Below are 18,956 nucleotides of genomic sequence, written 5' to 3' on the forward strand. Positions count from 1 at the left end.
ATCAAATCACCTCCCGTCTGCCACACATTCTTAATTTCTAAAGAATTTATTACCAAATGAATAAAATGTTAAGTTCCCATATAAAAAACATTAACTATTAAACAATTTAAGATTCAAATTTAGAGGGCCCGATTTTTAAAGGGACTTTATAGAAGTGTGAGGACGGCTGTTTTCTAAGTTTCTTAGCATCGCCCACCCCACGCAGGTCCCAGATTAAGTCGGCACCATTTGTCACCTGAAAAAAGTTAAATGTTTAGTTAACAACGTAAATAATAATAAGTATCAAAGTCACTTACGAGCTGTAGTAGGTGGTACGTATATCGGTTTCCATGCTGGTGGATTTGGGGTACGGTAGATTCGCCAAGGACGTTGAGATGATACCATTGCCACCAGGGCAAAAGCCACAACTAAAAACAAATTGAGGTTCTTCATTTTTGATGGTCGCCATCATATCTTGCTTTATATACTCACAGTACTCACAATTTGACATGGATATGGATATTTTATATGGATTTCATAGATTTTCTTCATTGACCATCAACTAGTTACATAAAAGGCTCTATGGAGGTATTTTAATTACATATACCCTGGCAAAAGGTACTGTAAGACCCATATTCGTCCCTAAAAGGATATATATTTTTGATCAGCATAATAATAAAAATTTGATCAGGCAATAAATTAATCCATTTGGTAATAAATCCATGACCGCAAAATAGTCTCTCAGTTTTAATTTTATTTTAAATTCTTCATTAAAATTATTAAACTACGTATTTAACTAAAATAGAATTCAGTTGTTCATTTTTTTTGATAGTGTAATCAAAACTTGTTTATATACTCATGGTATTTCAGACTACCCATATTAATGAATATTTGTCATGGTTATGAATATTTGATCTTCCAATTAGTTACATAAAAGACTATGAAGGTCCTGTATTTTTGTTAGCTGTTAGATATGATAGCGATTCTGCCTAATATTGTATCCAAATTTTTTGAAAATAAAAATAACGTTGGTTTTATAGCTTTAATCGGAAATGGATTTATTAACAAATAAAAAAATTAAAATTTTTATGTATACCAAACTTCAAGCTTTACACAATCATAAGGATTTTTAAATATTTTAGCTTTAAATTTGAAATTCCGATTTTTAGCAGAAGTGAGAGAACGTCTGTTTTCTTAGCATCGCCCACCCCATGCAGGACCCAGATTTAGTCGGCACCATTTGTCACCTTAAAAAAATAAAAATTTTTAGATTGAAAATCTTAATTAACAATAAGTAGCAAGGTCACTTACGAGCCGTAGTAGGTGGGACATAAGGCGGTCTATAAGGCGGTGGTGGTGGTCTATATACTGGACCACACGGAGGAGGACACGGAGGAGGCCTCCAAGGAGGCCAAGGTCGTTGGGATGATACCAATGCCACTAGGGAAAGAGCCACAACTAAAATTAGATTTTTCATTTTTGATTTGTAGTACCATTGACAGGGCGCTTTATATACTCTTCGAATTTTCCGATTATTCACGACTATTAGACATGGTATAAAATCTTTAGTATAGATATTAGAGAGTTGCGTTGGCGTAACGAAAATATTTTTTTAAAGTCACTTTGCGCTAATTTTTGTCGCAGCTAATGTCATTATCATTAAAGCTATACACTGCTTCACAAACTTTCACATCGCAGGAGGGCGAAGCGGAGCGGAAAGTATAGTAAATTGTATCTAAAAGACACATTATTGAGCCAAAAAGAACTTGGAGAACTTGGCACATATGTGGGGAAGAGAGGACTGGGAATTACATGCCACGATAATGAGAGTATAAGTGGGCATGGCGGAAACTTATTTACAAGATAGCCCTTTGTATAGTCCACACGATACCATAAAGTGCATCATATATGCACTTTCTTCTAAAAACACCGGATGTTAAACCCTTGCAGAGGTTATTTCAATTTTGACATGGTTATAAATATTAGGAATTTTATAAGTTTTCTTTATTGAACGAACCTAAACCATTAAGCAATCGTAAGGGCTCTGGATTATGTATTTTTGAAATATTTAAGCTTTATATATGAAGGATGTTTTCTTGGCCTCTTAGCATCGCCCACCCCATGCAGGTCCTAGATTTAGTCGGCACCATTTGTCACCTTAAAAAAATAAAAATTTGTAGATTGCATCTTAAATAACAATAGTAGCAAGGTCACTTACGAGCCGTAGTAGGTGGGACATAAGGTCTCCGAATTTGTGGTGGTGGTCTAAATGGTGGTGGTCTCGGTCCCGGACGATTCCAAGGAGGCCAAGGTCGTTGGGATGATACCAATGCCACTAGGGAAAGAGCCACAACTAAAATTAGATTTTTCATTTTTGATTTGTAGTACCATTGACAGGGTGCTTTATATACTCTTCGAATTTCCGAATATTCACGACTATTAGACATGGTCTAGAATCTTTAGTATAGATATTAGAGAGTTGCGTTGGCCTAACTCAAATACTTTTTGTTAAAGTCACTTTGTGCTTATTTTTGTCTTAGCTTATGTCATTATCATTAAAGCTTTACACTGCTTCACAAACTGTCCCATCAAAAAACATCACATCATTCAAAATTCCATTTAGCTAAATTTTATGTTACAGGATAACGAAATCCTTTTGATTTTCCGGTTACCGAGCCCTAATCCAATTATGCGGAACATGATCCAGATCTGTAATTTATGTAATAACATAACTAACTATCTCATCCCTATCCCCTGAATATAATTGAACCTACAATTTTCGAATTTCTACTAATATAGTGTTCTATGATATAAATTAATTTTACCTTTTTATACCCTCGCAGAGGTTATTTCAATTTTGGTCAAAAGTAACACTGTGAAGAAAAATTTTCGACCCTACAAGGTTAGTAAATAAGCAGTTGGTAAAATCATGTCAGTATTTAAGAATATTTGACATGGTTATGAATATTCGGGATTTTATAAGTTTTCTTTATTAACCGCTTAAATATTTATTATTTAAGCAATCATAAGATTATGTATTTTCGATATATTTGAATATGAAGGATGTTTTCTTGGCCTCTTAGCATCGCCCACCCCATGCAGGTCCCAGATTAAGTCGGCACCATTTGTCACCTTTAAAAAATATAAATGTTTAGATTACATCTTAAATAATAATAAGTAGCAAATTCACTTACGAGCCGTAGTAGGTTGTACATATGGTGGTGGTCTATATGGTGGTGGCCTGTATGGTGGTGGCCTCGGTTGCGGCCACGGACGAAAAGGAGGAGGAGCACCAGGAGGCCAAGGACGTTGGGATGACACCAATGCCACCAGGGCAAAAGCCACAACTAAAATAAGATTGAGGCCCTTTATCTTTGGTCGAAGTCGAGTTTATGTCGAGTTTTATATACTCTTCGAATTTTCTGATTATTCACGAGACATGGTACAGATATTGGGATTCGCTTGAGTACCGATCTAACTATATGGATATTAAAGACTTGCTTTTTTGACTATCCAACTAGTTACATAAATAGTATTTATATAGCTGTTATAGTATAACGGTTTTTGTCCAAACAACAAAAAAAAAAGTTAAGTTGATTTTAGTTTCCAAAAAGTGTGGAGCAATAAATAATGTATTTTTATTTAAAAATTAAATGTATATAATTATAATTAAAATGGCGCTTTTTTACATCTAAATATTATAACTTAACATCTTTGATACCTGTAGGCATCAAGACGGCACAGTCTGTGATTGGTGTGTCCTGCTTAAAAAAAAACATTGTTATTAGAAGTGTTATAAGTGCATTCCAATATTATATAATAAAAAATATTACGGGGAAATGGGGGTGGAGCCGTTCTCGGGTGCCATAATGCCATGGGTGTCATCAACACTGGCACAAAAACAGCGATTTTTAGTATTATAAATAGTAGAATTTTCATTTAAAAACTTTTTATGCCCATAATTTCCATTCATTTTTATAGCTGACTTGGACACGGATTAGATTAAAAAGAATTTCAAGGTCCTCGTGTGATATGATGAACTTTTTTTTTATTAATCAGTTTGATACGCTAACTTATATAATTTTAAGGTCTTTTTTTCACAGTGATTGGATTTTATTTGTAATTATTTAAGAAACCTTACTGAATTTATTTTCCAAGGCATTTTCCATCCCATGCAGGGTTCAGATGGAAACGACATTACTCTTGACTTCTAAAAAAAACATAATATATGTCCCTAGTTTTTATTTTCAAACAAGAAAAGAAGGCTATAGTCAAGTTTTCCCCACTATGTTATACCCGGTACTCATCTCTTCCATAATGTATCTAACCTTTAAAGTTTCAACTTCAACGGTATAGATTCTCAGCAACAAATTTTGGTTGGAAACTTTTGCGCTTGGAAAACATCAGGAACTGGCGCTCCAACCAGATTTCTGTTTTGGGGGCGGTTGTAGACGTGACCAAATTTTGACAAACTTGATCTGCGGGAATATCGCAAGATTTTGAAACAAACTTGAACTGCGTGGGCATTGTAGGAGTCTTCATGCCAAATCCTATAGCCTTTATGCCAATCCATGACCACAATATATCCTTGTAATATACGTGTTCCAGGTAAATTAACATCGACTCAGGAGATAATACTAATTTAAACTACGTTAAAGGTTCGGAGATGTCTCAAAAAATTGAAAATTAAAAGTTCCAAACTTTTGCCATAATATATTACAATACCCTTTTCAAGGGTATAATTATGAGACCTCCATAGAGCCTATTATGTAACTAGTTGAATATTTAAAGAAGCAAATCTATTAAATTCATACAAAATATCCATATCCATGTCAAATAGTCGTAAATAATCAAAACCCGGAAATCTGTGTGTATATAAAGCAAGAAATGATGACAATACCCATTCAAAATGAAGAACCTCAATCTCTTTTTAGTTGTGGCTTTGGCCCTGGTTTCAATGGTGGCATCTCAAGAGGAAACTGGTCGATATTATAATTCATCGGGTTATGTTACAACGGAGCGTAATGGACTCTACTACTTATTATTATTTAAGATGTAATCTAAACATTTCTATTTTTTTAAGGTGACAAGTGGTGCCGACTAAATCTAGGACCTTTTTATGGTGGGATGTGCTAAGAAGCTAAGAAAACTGACGTCCTCTCACTTCTTCCAAATTTCTTCAAAAATCGGGCTTTCAAATTTAAAGCTAAAATATTTAAAAAGCACATAATCCCTATGATTGCTTTAAAGTAGAAGATCGGTATAAATGCAACCTACCATTTTTTTATTTGGTAATAAATCCATGTCCGATTAAAGCTGTAAAACCAACGTAATTTTTATTTTCAAAAAATTGGGATACAAATTTAGACAGAATCGGATGAGAATTGTCAGGATATAGCCATCACCTCGGACCCTATAGGGAAAAATCCCATTTTCAAGGGATCCCATCACGAAAAGTGGACAAAAAACCTTAAAAACATTTTGTCTCAGGATTTTGATGCAGAATTGCGGGGAATCGATCCAGAAATCGTTTAAGGTACTCCGCTTGAGAATCGGATGAGAATTGGGGAAGATATAGCCATCACTTTGGACCTTATAGGGAAAAATCCCATTGTCAAGGGATCTTATCATGAAAAATGGACAAAACAGCTGAAAAATATTTTGAATCAGGATTCTGATGCAAAATGGTGGGGAATCGATCCAGAAATCGTTTAAGGTACTCCGCTTGAGAATCGGATGAGAATTGGCAAAGATATAGCCATTTTTATAGAACCTATAGGGGAAAATCTCATTTTTAAGGGATCCTATAAATCCTAAATTTTTAAGGGAGCCAAATCTTATAGCCTTTATGCCAATTCATGACCACAATATATCCTTGTAATCTACGTGTTCCAGGTAAATTAACAACGACTCAGGAGATAATACTAATTTAAATTACGTTAAAGGTTCGGAGATGTCTCAAAAAATTGAAAATTAAAAGTTCCAAACTTTTGCCATAAATTACAATACCCTTTTCAAGGGTATAATTATGAGACCTCCATAGAGCCTATTATGTAAATAGTTGAATATTTAGAGAAGCAAATCTATTAAATTCATACAAAATATCCAAAAAATTGGGATACAAATTTAGACAGAATCGGATGAGAATTGTCGAAGATATAGCCATCACCTCGGACCCTATAGGGAAAAATCCCATTTTCAAGGGATCCCATCACGAAAAGTGGACAGAAAACCTTAAAAATATTTTGTCTCAGGATTTTGATGCAGAATGGCGGGGAATCGATCCAGAAATCGTTTAAGGTACTCCGCTTGAGAATCGGATGAGAATTGGCAAAGATATAGCCATCACTGTGCACCCTAAAGGGGAATATCTTATTTTCAAGGGATCCCATCGCGAAAAATAGACAAAACATCTGAAAAATATTTTGAATCAGGATTCTGATGCAAAATGGTGGGGAATCGATCCACAAATCGTTTAAGGTACTCCGCTTGAGAATCGGATGAGAATTGGCAAAGATATAGCCATTTTTATAGAACCTATAGGGGAAAATCTCATTTTCAAGGGATCCTATAAATCCTAAATTTTTAAGGGAGCCAAATCCTATAGCCTTTATGCCAATCCATGACCACAATATATCCTTGTAATCTACGTGTTCCAGGTAAATTAACAACGACTCAGGAGATAATACTAATTTAAATTATGTTAAAGGTTCGGAGATGTCTCAAAAAATTGAAAATTAAAAGTTCCAAACTTTTGCCATAAATTACAATACCCTTTTCAAGGGTATAATTATGAGACCTCCATAGAGCCTATTATGTAAATAGTTGAATATTTAGAGAAGCAAATCTATTAAATTCATACAAAATATCCATATCCATGTCAAATAGTCGTAAATAATCAAAACCCGGAACTCTGTGTGTATATAAAGCAAGAAATAATGACAATACCCATTCAAAATGAAGAACCTAAATCTCTTTTTAGTTGTGACTTTGGCCCTGGTTTCAATGGTGGCATCTCAAGAGGAAACTGGTCGATATCTGGTTACATCGGAGCGTAATGGACTCTACTACTTATTATTATTTAAGATTTAATCTAAACATTTCTGTATTTTAAAGGTGACAAGTGGTGCCGACTAAATCTGGGACCTATTTATGGTGGGCGATGCTAAGAAGCTAAAAAAACAGACGTCCTCTCACTTCTGCAAAATTTCTTCAAACATCGGGCTTTCAAATTTAAAGCTAAAATATTTAAAAAGCACATAATCCCTATGATTGCTTAAAAGTTGAAGTTCGGTATGAAAGAAACTATGAAAGAAAGAAAGAATTTTTTTATTTGGTAATAAATCCATGCCCGATTAAAGCTATAAAACCAACATCATTTTTATTTTCAAAAAATTGGCATACAAATTTAGACAGAATTACTATCATATCTAACAGCTAACAAAAATACAGGACCTTCATAGAGTCCTTTATGTAACTAGTTGGACGATCAAATATTCATAACCATGTGATATAGTCGTAAGAATGTGAAGTCTGGAATAATATGAGTATATAAAGTATATAATGACACCATCGGAAAAAATGAACAACTGAATTGTATTTTTAGTGGAAGAAATCGAATGAAGAATGTGTGCAAAGTTTGAAGTCGATAGAACTCAGTAGGTGATCCTGATTAAGAATATTTATCCTTATCATATCAAGCGAACACTTTGCCCCCCTCATTTCCGGTTAGTTCCGAACGTAATTGACAATGGACATCTAATCTGGAAATCTAAATAATATTTTGTCTCAGGATGCACAATGGTGTAAAATCGATCCAGAATCGAGACCGCTTGAGAATCGGAATAGAATAAGCGAAGATATAGCCATCATTGTGGACACTATAGGGGAAAACCCCATTTTCAAGGGATCCCATCACGAAAAATGGACAAAAAATCTGAAAAATATTTTTTCATAGGATGTTGATGCAGAATGGTGGGGAATTCCATTTTCATGAGATCCCATAACAATAAATGGACAATAAATCTAAAAAATATTTTGGCTCACGATATTGATGCAGAATGGTAGGGAATCGATCCTAAAATCATTTACAGTAGTTCGTTTGAGAATTGGATGAGAAAAGCCCATTTTCCCATTTTAGAAATAAAAGCCCCACAAGGGGTTCCCATTTCAGATCTAGATGCGGAATCGATCTAGAAATCGTTTAAGGTACTGCGCTTGAGAATCGGATGAGAATTGGCGAAGATATAGCCATCACTTTGGACCCTATAGGGAAAATCCCATTTTCAAGGGTTCCCATCACAAAAAATGAACAAAAAACCTGAAAAATATTTTGTCTCAGGATTTTGATGCAGAATGGTGGGGAATCGGTCTAGAAATCGTTTAAGGCACTCCGCTTCTGAATCGAATTAGATTTGGGAAAGATATAGCCATCATGGTAGGCCATATTGGGGAAAACACCATGTTAAATGGATCTCGTCACAAAAAAGGACAACAAACCTGAAAAATATTTTGTCTAATGGGAACTTAATGGCCGTTTTCTTTTAAGTTGTATTAATAAAAATTTAAACTAAATATTTTATCTATAACTTAAAATGTAAATTATTTTACTCCCTATTAATAATTATTTACCTTGGAATTATTTTAAACTTCCGGTATTTTTGGCAAGAAATTTGCAATTAAGATCAATTTGTTCCATATCTAATAACCACTTTTACATATATAAAGTCTATAATGTAAATAATCGGTTTAATAATGAAGACTCTAGGATCTCTGGTAGTAGTTGCGATCTCGTTAGTTGCGACTGTGGTTGCCGCTCCTCGGCCAACCGACGGCCCGCCGTGTACGTTTTTTCTGTTGAATAGGTATTGATGACAAATGGTATTATTTAAACACATTACTTTTAATTTTAGTTGAAAAATGGTGTCTACTTGACTTGGGACCAGTATGGGGTGGAAAATGCTAGCATTAAATAATTTCAACAAGGTTTTGTTTAAAAGAGGAAGATGCTAAAAAATCATTGAAAAAACTGTGAACTGCTATAAAGAATATTATTTTTATTTTATTGCATTTAAAAAATACAGATATATGTATGTATATTTTTGCATGCAGCAGGATTGGAAAACTTTTCTTAAAAGTTTCATGAGCAGAATCGAAGAATAAGTTTCCGCCACGCCCACTTATACTCTCATTATCTTGGCATGTAATTCCCAGCCCTCCGTATGTGTGCCAGTTCGGTTTCTTGCGGACAATGGCACAAGTTTCTGTTTCGGCTCGATAAAGTATCTGTTAGATACAATTTACAATATTTTCCGCTCCGCTTCGCCCTCCTGCGAAGTGAAAGTTTTCGCAGCAGAGTATGGCTTTAATGATAATGACTTTAGCTTCGACAAAAAGTAGCGCAAAGTTTAGAATACGCCAACGCAACGCTTTTGGGGATTTTACCCAAAACTCTAAGTGGTTACTAGAACTTTTTCCGCCTCTTTCGCCCAACACGCATCCCCCCAAACAAACGAAATAAAGCGAGTTCGAAGGGTTTGTGGCAGTGTGGGACTATGTACGAGTGTGTTAACTTTTTCTACGTGTCGTCCCGTCAGTTGGTTATATGATAAGAATTGGATGCAATTGGGGGAAGGCTAAGTGGGACAAGGCCATGGTGTGTATAGTTTAGTCAATATCCATAGAGAAATGGCATCTGCATAGTACCTATAGGGCCTAACAAATCGTGTTTCGGCTTCGCCAGTGATTTTATTTTATCACAATCGCGTCAACCACTTCGGACAATGTTGGCGATTTATTGCATCAGCTCCAAGTAACAACTAACAACTAACAACACGGCTAAAGCCGACAGACACTTGGTTACGTTGTAATCATTTGGGTCTCCAGATACCAACAGGCAACAAAAACAATAAACAAGCCTCCTCAGCAGCCCGCAGCTACCAAAAAACCCTATCTGCCGTTTACTGGCCCGCTCTGTTTCTCGTTCTCATCAACGCGACTAAATCTGCACGGAGCCGAAAGTTAGGCGGATGGTTAAACGAGGTTCTGAATTCTTTATTAAATAAAATATTATTTATATATAATATTACTACTTGTATAGCTTCTAATGTAAAGTAAAAGTTTTTTTTATTATTATTAGGTATGGAACCCAACCGTTCTATCATTAGCAATGGATTTGGCTTTGGCTTTTTAAATGCCACTATTGAATTTAAACTGCAAAGATTTGTTTAAAGTGTATCTAAATGTTGCTGTTGGCTTTTTGCTGTTGTCAACTCCTTTGTGGTTGTCGTCCTCGTCATCTCCTCCTCATCAACATCAACCACTTTGGAGCGCGGCTCCAAAGTCTTCCTCCCGAAAGACCCAGGCCGAGATCGGGCCCAGTCCCAGGCAGCTAAGAGTTCAACTCGTGATGTTTAAGTGGTTTAAGCCAAGGTAACGATTTCCTCATTGGTCTACAATTCTCCAGCCTCGGCATAGCATTGGCTGTTGTTGCCAGCGACATTCTGTCATGCCACGATCACGAACCATTCGTAACACATTTGTTGCAATTTTTGTCGCTATTTGTTAAGGTTCAAAGGAGTCTGACGGAACAGGAACACTCGCCTGGGGGGCTATACTGCTGTAAAATATGTACTAAACAGCAGGATAAAACGATTTATTTTGTCTGCTTTAGTGTCCCGAACGTTGCATCATCAGAAGCTCCAAATGATTGCGGAAAGACATTTAAGCGATTGATGTAAAGGTCAACTTAGTAATGTGACTTTTTATAGACAATATAGAGAGTACACATGCCATAGTCCTGACAGTTACCAACAGTATCCTTCCATTACAGAAATCCGTATTTACAGTAATAATGCCATTATTAAATCTCCGATTATAGGTGTGAAATTAAATCGGTCTTTAAGGGTGTTAATGGTCGCTTACCGAGCGGCTGTCCGCATTGCACTTGCATTAAATTCACTTCCGGTGGAGCAACACCGACTTCCGCCGCAGCAGCCTAAGGGGAGCGGCGGAGGCTGGGCAATGGGCGGAGGGATGGGAGGACGAGGAGAACAGGTGTAAAGTGTGACGCCGCCAACGGGCGACACATTTGGCAGCTATTCAAGTGTGATAACAACAATGTGCCAAAACCGATAGAAGAGCGGAGGGGGGCGAAGTAAATCAAATTGAATAATTGCTACATACCAGCCGATAGAGAGAGGGACGGCTGGCAGGGACGTATGATCGAGCAACAAAAACAAACGCTCTAACAAGCCCGGGCTACAATAACAATAACACTGACAGGACATCAACGTTCCAGCCCCATTCCATTCATCTGCGATGAGATGCGCTGCGATGCGACTTCAATTCAATCAATTGAACGTGCCACGAGTGGATGCAATAACAAAATACCCGCCAGTGCCAGAGGGGGGAACGGAAACAAGGGCCCAGGACTCAGACCCAGGACCAAGGACCACGACCAGAACAGAGCAGAACAGGGAGCAAACCAACTGGCGTGTGAAATTGACAATGCAGCTGCAAAAGCAAGGAGGCACACAACGCGAAAGGCCGCTGGTCCCGAAAGAACACTGAAAGGATTTACGAAATATTTTTAAATTAAAAGTACATTTAATTAGATTTTTGACAAAAATTAAATAAAGGGAAAATGATATTGGTAGAGATCCGTGATGTATTTGAGCTCGAAGGACCATAACTGTATTGCATCATTATCCTTTTGGTTTCTTCCAGTACACTGAAACATTTTTGCACGCGACAATCGACCAGCGTTCGGGATTAAGAGCCAGGCACACCTGACACTCGCCAGTTTTCATGGCTCCACCGACCAGCGTTCCTGTCCGGCTTTGCTCCGGCATGAAAATGTCCTGTCCACCGTCCGCCGTCCTTCGTCGGCGTGTCCCCATTGATTGACTAGTGTACACTGCACCCACACACTCTGGTGCACACATTTTTGTATAAAACTGGACTGGTTAAATCAAGCAAATAAAACTTATTTAGGTTGCAGCCGTGGCCGCTCCCAGTGGCCGTGGTGCTCCTAGTGATTTTCAATATTTGTGTTGGGCTTCGGCCGTGGACGTGTGCCATATAACAGGTGTTGATATGTTTACGGACTCCCGAGTGGAATTGGGATGGGGACTGGGAGGGGGCTTGGGAAATGTGCGTGCAATTTGCACAAATTGCAGACAGACCGCACATCGAGGATGCGAGACAAGTTTGTGGCGGGATTCGCCTGGTTATCAATTAAACAATTAGGCGGCCATTATTTGAATAGGCGCCACATAGAGGCACCACTCCCACGAGAGCCCAGCCACTGGCTCCACTCTCCAGGTCGCCCAATAAACATTTCCCGCCCATCCTGATTGTCGTTTACCGTTGCCTCGCGATGGCACCGCCGCGATTGCCACGCCCACGAAGTGCAATCAAGCTCTTGGATCGAATTACATGCCAGTACGAGTATCTTAAAGTTGCACTCTTCGAGTGCACACACGTCAGGCCGAATTACAAGGGATCCGGTGGGAGGAGCGGCAGGGATTTTAAATTAAAAACTAAAATCGATTGACATTCAATTTGAGCAGCCAGCTTCCCGACTAACTGCTCCTCACAATCACCCTCGGTGGCTCCTCCAGCCAGCCCGTCCCTTGTATCTGAAGCCAACATTTGTCGCTATAAATTTTGCCAAGTTTTTTGCACATTTTCCAGGACTGGGATGCGACGCGATGCGGTGCGTGTGCGTGCGTAAGATACTCGGAGACAGATGGGATTGGAAAGTCGAAAATGCACTGAAAATAAATATTGAAAGAAAGAGATTTTCGAAATTTAAAAGTAGATTATAGCTTCTTAAATTGGAAACTTTAAAACATAAAGAGGAAAGTTTGTCTTTGAAAAATTTATAAAAATCAATAAAATTCAATGTCTTCTCACTGTGCACAGTTCTCATTCTTTTTCTTGGAGCTTTTGTTCCCAGGACAACCTTGACAGCTGATGCATCTGAAGCCGAGCCATCGGTGGCATTCAACACACGCTGACATATGTGCCATTTCAATGGAGATGCTTGGAAAGAAAATAGAAATACTTATAGAAAAAGAAATACTTTTAAGAAAAAACTATATATCTTTATGATTTAAGAAAGATGTAAAATAGACTCTATAAATAAAAGAAAGACTTAAAACTGTGACAGTGTCTTGCACCTTCTATTGTCATTTTTGTGGCATCGCTTTTGGCATCCTTGTCGGATGTTCACCGACAGCTACATCTTTCGACTTCAACTTTGGCTTCTGGCTCTAGATCTCTACCTGCAACTGCTGCTGTAACTGTATCCGTATCTGTATCTGTGCATCGGTGGCACACCGCACTCGACGTTTCTGCTGCCATGTGGCATGCCGCGTTTGCGTGCAAATTTTGTGACACTTCACCCACGGGAGCGTTTTTTGCAACTTTGGCAGTTGAACGGTGATCTGGGCCTGGGTCCCCACCTGCTCCGATTCTTCGCTCTATTAATCCTTGCTGGCGTTGACAAAAAGCAACTTGTAGCGACTGCATCTTTAAGCTGCCTGCCACAGGAAACTGCTGATTAAATATCCAGCATAGTTGCAACTAGACAACCCTTCATTCCCGACATCCCCAACATCCCCGACTTCCCAACGCCCACATTTCGATGGCGTGTGCATAATTTGCCAGCTTAAGTGCAGAAAAGAAAGACGAGCTGGGGAGCTAGGAGCTGTGGAGCTGAGGAACTGGGGAGTGGATGCAACAAGTTGCAGCCGCTTTTAATTGATATTAATTTAATTGACACTCGGGCTGAGTTGTGAACTCGCCTAGCCTCGCCTTCGCCTCGCTTCGAGGGAACACTGGATGGTGTTCCTTTGACTAATCGCGTGGGCTCAGCTCAGTCAGCAAGTGGCGGCTTCAATGAGCTCGTCGGCAAACAGAGCTGGAGAGCGTTTTATGAGTTTCCATTTAAGTTCAATTAGGTTTGCACTCGTGATTAGCATAATGAGCGGCTGGCGTGAAAGGGTTAAGACAGCCGGGCAAGTGTGGGATATTCCCAACGAGGCTTTCAAAGTAAGAGACTCCCAGTAAAAGTTCTCTGCGTACTATTTAATAACATTTTTCCTAAATGGTTAATGTTCAATCTACTTGCAATCATAACGGCGACTGACTGGCCATATTTTAGTATCGTGCCTTAATCCCATCAACATCATAATCATCATAGTTTTGGCACTGGCACTGGTCCTGGTCCGCAGACGCTCTAATCGCTCATTAAACGGCCACAATTTGCCCGCCTGGCTTTGCATTTAAATTACTCGTACTTTCCCATTGGCCTGGTCAGTGGACCCGGCTGGAAATTTGTTTATAAGGGCACCGACAGACCAGACCTTTAACGTAAAACTACAACTAAAACTAAAACTAAAGCTGCGGCTCATAACTCTGGCTCTGTCTCCTGGCCCGGTCTGGCTCGGCCCGCTCGGGTCTGGCCTCGTCTGGACAGGCGAGTCGCGTGAATTTCAGCAATAAGGCGAGGCCGGTGCAAGTTCCAAAGTCGCAGCTGAAAAGTCTGTAGTTATAGTGAACCCAGCTCCCTTCCAGCTTGCATCCCGTGCCTCTCTTTGTTGTCGTCGCATTCATCAAAAAACGCTAAAGTCGTGCAGTTTGGTTTCCAAATCTATGCCCCACCCGCATCCTCCGGATTTTCAGTTTTCCGTCCCTCCGGTCCCCCCCTGGACACGTTCCCTTATTGCAATTGCCATTGCATGCTAAAGTTTTTCCGAGTTTTTCTTTAGAATTTTCCATGCTCTTTAGGAGGAGAGAGGACCGACCGCCGCTGACCGACGTGATATTATAAATTTGGCTCCAGCTTTGGTTTCGGCATCGCCTGTTGCCTCCTCCCGGTCCACGTCCACCCATGGGAAACAGCTTTCTGCCACATTTCGACTTTCTCAAATCTTCCAGAATCGCAGCTTGAGTTATTTCCTTAAATTTTTCCCTAAGATCATTGTGGTTTTTAATGGCCCATGCAAAAGCGGAAAGGTCTGGCTTATGGGTTGGTGGACATTAGTGAGCAAGAGGTAATATCACAGTTCTTCTTCATTTTATATTCTATTTGGAAACAGACAAAAATAGTCTTATCGTATTGGACAGCTGACTCTAAATCCCACTTCCCCATCCAAACACATCAAAAGGAATTTCAAATATTTATTAGGGGCTGCCAGCTCATAACTGTTGTAAATTACGTGGCCTGTCTGTAAATATTAATAACCGAAGGGGTGAAGCGCCAGAACCCCAGAGAGTGATCTGGAGCTGGGGCTGGGGGGATGACTATTTCCAGACGAGCTCCGGAACCAATTAAGAGCATTTCAAGTGTTACGAAAATAACGCCACACAATCGAAAAGGTGACGAAGCGGCGAGGAAAACTCCACCGCCGCCAGACTATTACATAAGACAGATGCTAAGGAGGGTGATGGAGCGGGTGCTTCGGCTGACATTGAAATGTTGCGCGTGCAGCAATGAAAACAAAATTAAAAATAAACACAGAGGAGAGTACGGGAAATGCTGCAGCATAAATTACACTGCATTGCTGCATTAAGAGATCAAACAGAGGCGAGGATACGAGGATGGGCCAGAGCCAGGGAATGTGGAAGGGAGGACCCACGCAAAGGCTCCTTAAGTATTTAAGATTCTGGAAATTTTAATTAGAAGGGATGTTTTAGGAGAGATGCAACACGATGCAAGTGCCTGAACCATAGATCCTAATAATATAATATAGAACTACTGCTTGACTTCAATTGGTAAAGTTTCAATAGCTCTCAGCTTTGTGCCACTCTCGGTCGTAAATAATAATCCTGACAATATTTATCCCGCGGCTATGTGAACTATTCGCACAAAAGGACCGAGTCTAGATAGCCAAGATCTGAAGGCCAAGAGCGTCTCAGCTCGATTTGATGTTAGACGAATCGAAATGAGTTGCGAAGCCAAGGCTAGCCGGGAATGCTGTTGACATTGGCTCGATGTCCGTAGTCCTCCTCCTGGGGGCTTATCAAAAATTGCACGGCATTGCAACTGGCTGGGAATGCTAACTAAGAACATTGTTCGACAGCGCCTAGGCAACAATAAGCAAAACAAAATGAAACTTGTACAAGATTTCAGTTGGGCCGACCCGGCATAGCCCTCCAGTTGGTCGGCATAGCCACAATTCCTGACATTCGTTGGCTGAGATTAATGCGCCTTTGGTTGAAGCCGCCGAGGCAGGTCAAGGGCCCGAGGTCTGAGGCTGAGGCGTCTGGGCCAGCAAAAACTTCTGGCCTATACTCTAAACAAAGTCGAGTTCAAGGACTGCCAGGGAGACTGTGTTTACAAAGGTCTTGACGGTAAAAGAGAGATACATGTTTATATAGATTTATGACAAATCTTGGAAGGGAATTTAAGATCACTTCTCAGGTAATCTGTATCCACGTTGTGAGAGTATCCAGTAACCTGACTTTTTCAGCAAGAAACTCCAACTTCTTGCTCTTTTTTTGTGCTTTATTGTCGACCCCAGTCGCAGTCTCAGATCCAGTCCCGTATTGCGCAATAAGAGCCCTCGAAAATACAAAAAAATCCTATAGGACTTGACGAGGGGACTGCTGAAAGGAAGCGGCTGAAGAAAGAGGTGCAGAAGGAGCTACACAGCAAATTGTTAAAAATAATTTATATTAAAACGCAGCACAAAAAGACATTGCAATGAAAATTGTGCAAACAATTCAAAGCCCGGAACAAAAAATGGGAGAAAAAAATCCAAAAGCCGAGAGATGCCAACGAGATCCAACAATGGCGATAAGCCAGAGGCGTGGCGAGAGGGGGCTGATGCCTGGATGCTTGGATGGCTAGATGGCTTGGATGGCTGGATGGCTGGATGGCTGGATGACTGGTTGCCTGGAGAACCAGGAGCAGGGCCCTGAGCCGCAAACAAATGTCCAAATGATATTTTGTCATAATAAATGGCACAACTATGATTATTTATGACTCGAAATGCGATCGCTTTCCGCCCTCTCCTCCTTGGCGGTCAATTTAAGTCTCATAATCGGAGACGATACGCGGAGCGCTCTGGTCATGATTTCGATTTCTTGCCAGGCCATGTAATTTATAGTGCCAAGAGTATTGAATACCGCTGGATTTCTTTCTTTTATTTTTCATTTTTTTTTTTTTGGTTTTATTTCCTTGCAGCCCCCTTTTCTTGTTGTGGCAATCAAAGCGAGACTTAAGCCACGAACTGCCTGCGATAATGCCGTTCCCCGGCCGATTTTCTGGCTCGGTTTTCTGCGGCTTCGATTTCCCCCCATTTATTGCTGGCCGCGAGTATTTCTGTTCTAGGTCTCAATTGTGGCTGATTGTTGCGAGGCATCATTAGAAGAACGTAAATCAAACAGTTTTTTGTTTTTATGACTTTTTCCCGGTCGAGCCGAAGCCAAGAGTTGGACCATTTATGGTCAGTAATGGAGGCAAGAACTTTAAGACCGTTTCTTGGTAGATTAAGCCTCGAAATGGATCTGGCTCATTTGCGGGCGGCTCTGAATAATCATCAGAGGAGAGCGCTTACCAAATACAATAAAAATTTAAGACTTCTTTAAAGAAATTACATTCAGATCGGATTCTGTTTTACTAGAGTTACTACTAAATGCTGTATAATATATATAAAGTTCTATAAATATTTTCTCCTGATTAATTACCATCTACGATGTCTTAATCGTTGTGTTCTTATGAATAAACTTGAAACCGATTGGGAAGACCCAGTTACCCCCATCCCGAAATATGTTAATGGTGTTCACACGCTGCCGAAAAATATGATACTCCAAGAAAACAAAAATTGGCAACAAAAAAAGGCCAAAACTTATTTCCACGCTTAATTAGACATAATTAAAGCTCAATTAAAACCGCACAACGTCTATTTATAAAGCCTTCGGACGCACCCACAAAAACCGAAATGAAGAAACACCTGAAAATATCAGTGCCCTCTCCTTGGGAATACGATTTGTGGCAATAATTATTGTTTAATTTTGATTAATGATTTGCGCGATATGTTTGGCGATTAAAACGTGACTTTTGCCGGGTTGAAAATCCGCCAAGGCAAACACGAAACCGAAATCGTTCAACTGTAACTCCCTTGGGGTCCCGCGTCTATTTGAGGGCTTCTGAGGAATAGGAGCTCGAATCAATATGTTGCCCCTGTTTTCGTTTGCAGTTGACTCGTTCGTCTATATAAAGTCCATAAAACGCTTTCTGATTGTAAACAATACAGACGATTTAATACTGTGCGCTCGTTGGGTTCCGTCCACCAGTCCCCCAGTCCAGCCACCGCCCTTTATCCGCCCCCTTCCGGGGCAACTCAACTCCGAACTCTGTTCCCTGCGGAAACTTCAAATAAGCAAATAACACGCTGAGCACGCGGCATACCAGGAATCAGACCCACCAGAAATACAACCGTAGGAATGCCTAAAAAAATGTTATCGATCTGGAGCTACCTATTATAATTTGGACTATATAATATTGATTATTTTTAAATAAAAGTTTCAATACTTTCAGATTACTTTTCAATAATCTACGATGAAGTACCATTAAGAGAGATAATGTTTGAAAATGCAAATATGGGAATAAATATATTATAATCATTTTGAATCACATTTACATATAATATAATAATTTTAAATATCTTTTTCATATTCCTTATAGAATGTAGAGTACCTTCCTCTCTATTAGTACTACCTCGTATAAAAAGTGGAATTGAAACGCATGTGCGCAGCAAAATTGCTGGGATCTTGGCGAAGGGGTGATGGGGATTCGTTGGCAGTTTTTTCTATGTGTGCTGAATGGAAATGAAAAAAGTTTAAGTTTAATTTGAAAACGCTGGAAAAAAAAATATACGGGAGCGCAGAAAGCCCCGACAGTCGAGGATGGAGGCGGAGATGAACGGGAAATGGATGTGGACGTGGCGGGGGAAAGAGGTTAA

At 39.5% G+C, this 18,956-nt stretch overlaps 3 long non-coding RNA genes and 1 other non-coding gene across 6 annotated transcripts; 2 read left to right on the top strand and 2 right to left on the bottom strand.

Annotated features, from left to right (window-relative positions):
• Window positions 1–27: 27 nt before the first annotated feature.
• Window positions 28–2,358, bottom strand: LOC108127577 (uncharacterized). The gene is made up of 4 exons (XR_001773424.3): window positions 2,198–2,358; window positions 1,291–2,136; window positions 297–1,226; window positions 28–235 (listed from the first exon to the last, which is right to left on the bottom strand). It is a non-coding gene; the product is annotated as an uncharacterized lncRNA (long non-coding RNA).
• A 1,214-nt stretch (window positions 2,359–3,572) lies between these two features.
• On the bottom strand, window positions 3,573–4,161 carry LOC138926224 (uncharacterized). The gene is made up of 2 exons (XR_011442628.1): window positions 3,813–4,161; window positions 3,573–3,740 (listed from the first exon to the last, which is right to left on the bottom strand). It is a non-coding gene; the product is annotated as an uncharacterized lncRNA (long non-coding RNA).
• Window positions 4,162–4,263: 102 nt separating this feature from the next.
• On the top strand, window positions 4,264–7,786 carry LOC108127607 (uncharacterized). Of its 3 annotated transcripts, none has more exons than XR_011442627.1 (4): window positions 4,264–4,278; window positions 4,336–5,000; window positions 5,063–7,033; window positions 7,096–7,348. It is a non-coding gene; the product is annotated as an uncharacterized protein (transcript). The 3 variants fall into 3 exon arrangements; XR_011442626.1 differs by lacking the exon at window positions 4,264–4,278 and adding an exon at window positions 7,772–7,786 and having other exon boundaries at window positions 4,861–5,000; window positions 7,096–7,706; XR_011442625.1 differs by lacking the exon at window positions 4,264–4,278 and adding an exon at window positions 7,712–7,726 and having other exon boundaries at window positions 4,861–5,000; window positions 7,096–7,637.
• An 863-nt stretch (window positions 7,787–8,649) lies between these two features.
• On the top strand, window positions 8,650–9,095 carry LOC108127621 (uncharacterized). The gene is made up of 2 exons (XR_001773430.3): window positions 8,650–8,821; window positions 8,892–9,095. It is a non-coding gene; the product is annotated as an uncharacterized lncRNA (long non-coding RNA).
• The last annotated feature ends 9,861 nt before the right edge of the window (window positions 9,096–18,956 follow it).

This window comes from Drosophila bipectinata, chromosome 3L (genome assembly GCF_030179905.1).
Source record: "Drosophila bipectinata strain 14024-0381.07 chromosome 3L, DbipHiC1v2, whole genome shotgun sequence".
Taxonomy (NCBI): domain Eukaryota; kingdom Metazoa; phylum Arthropoda; class Insecta; order Diptera; family Drosophilidae; genus Drosophila; species Drosophila bipectinata.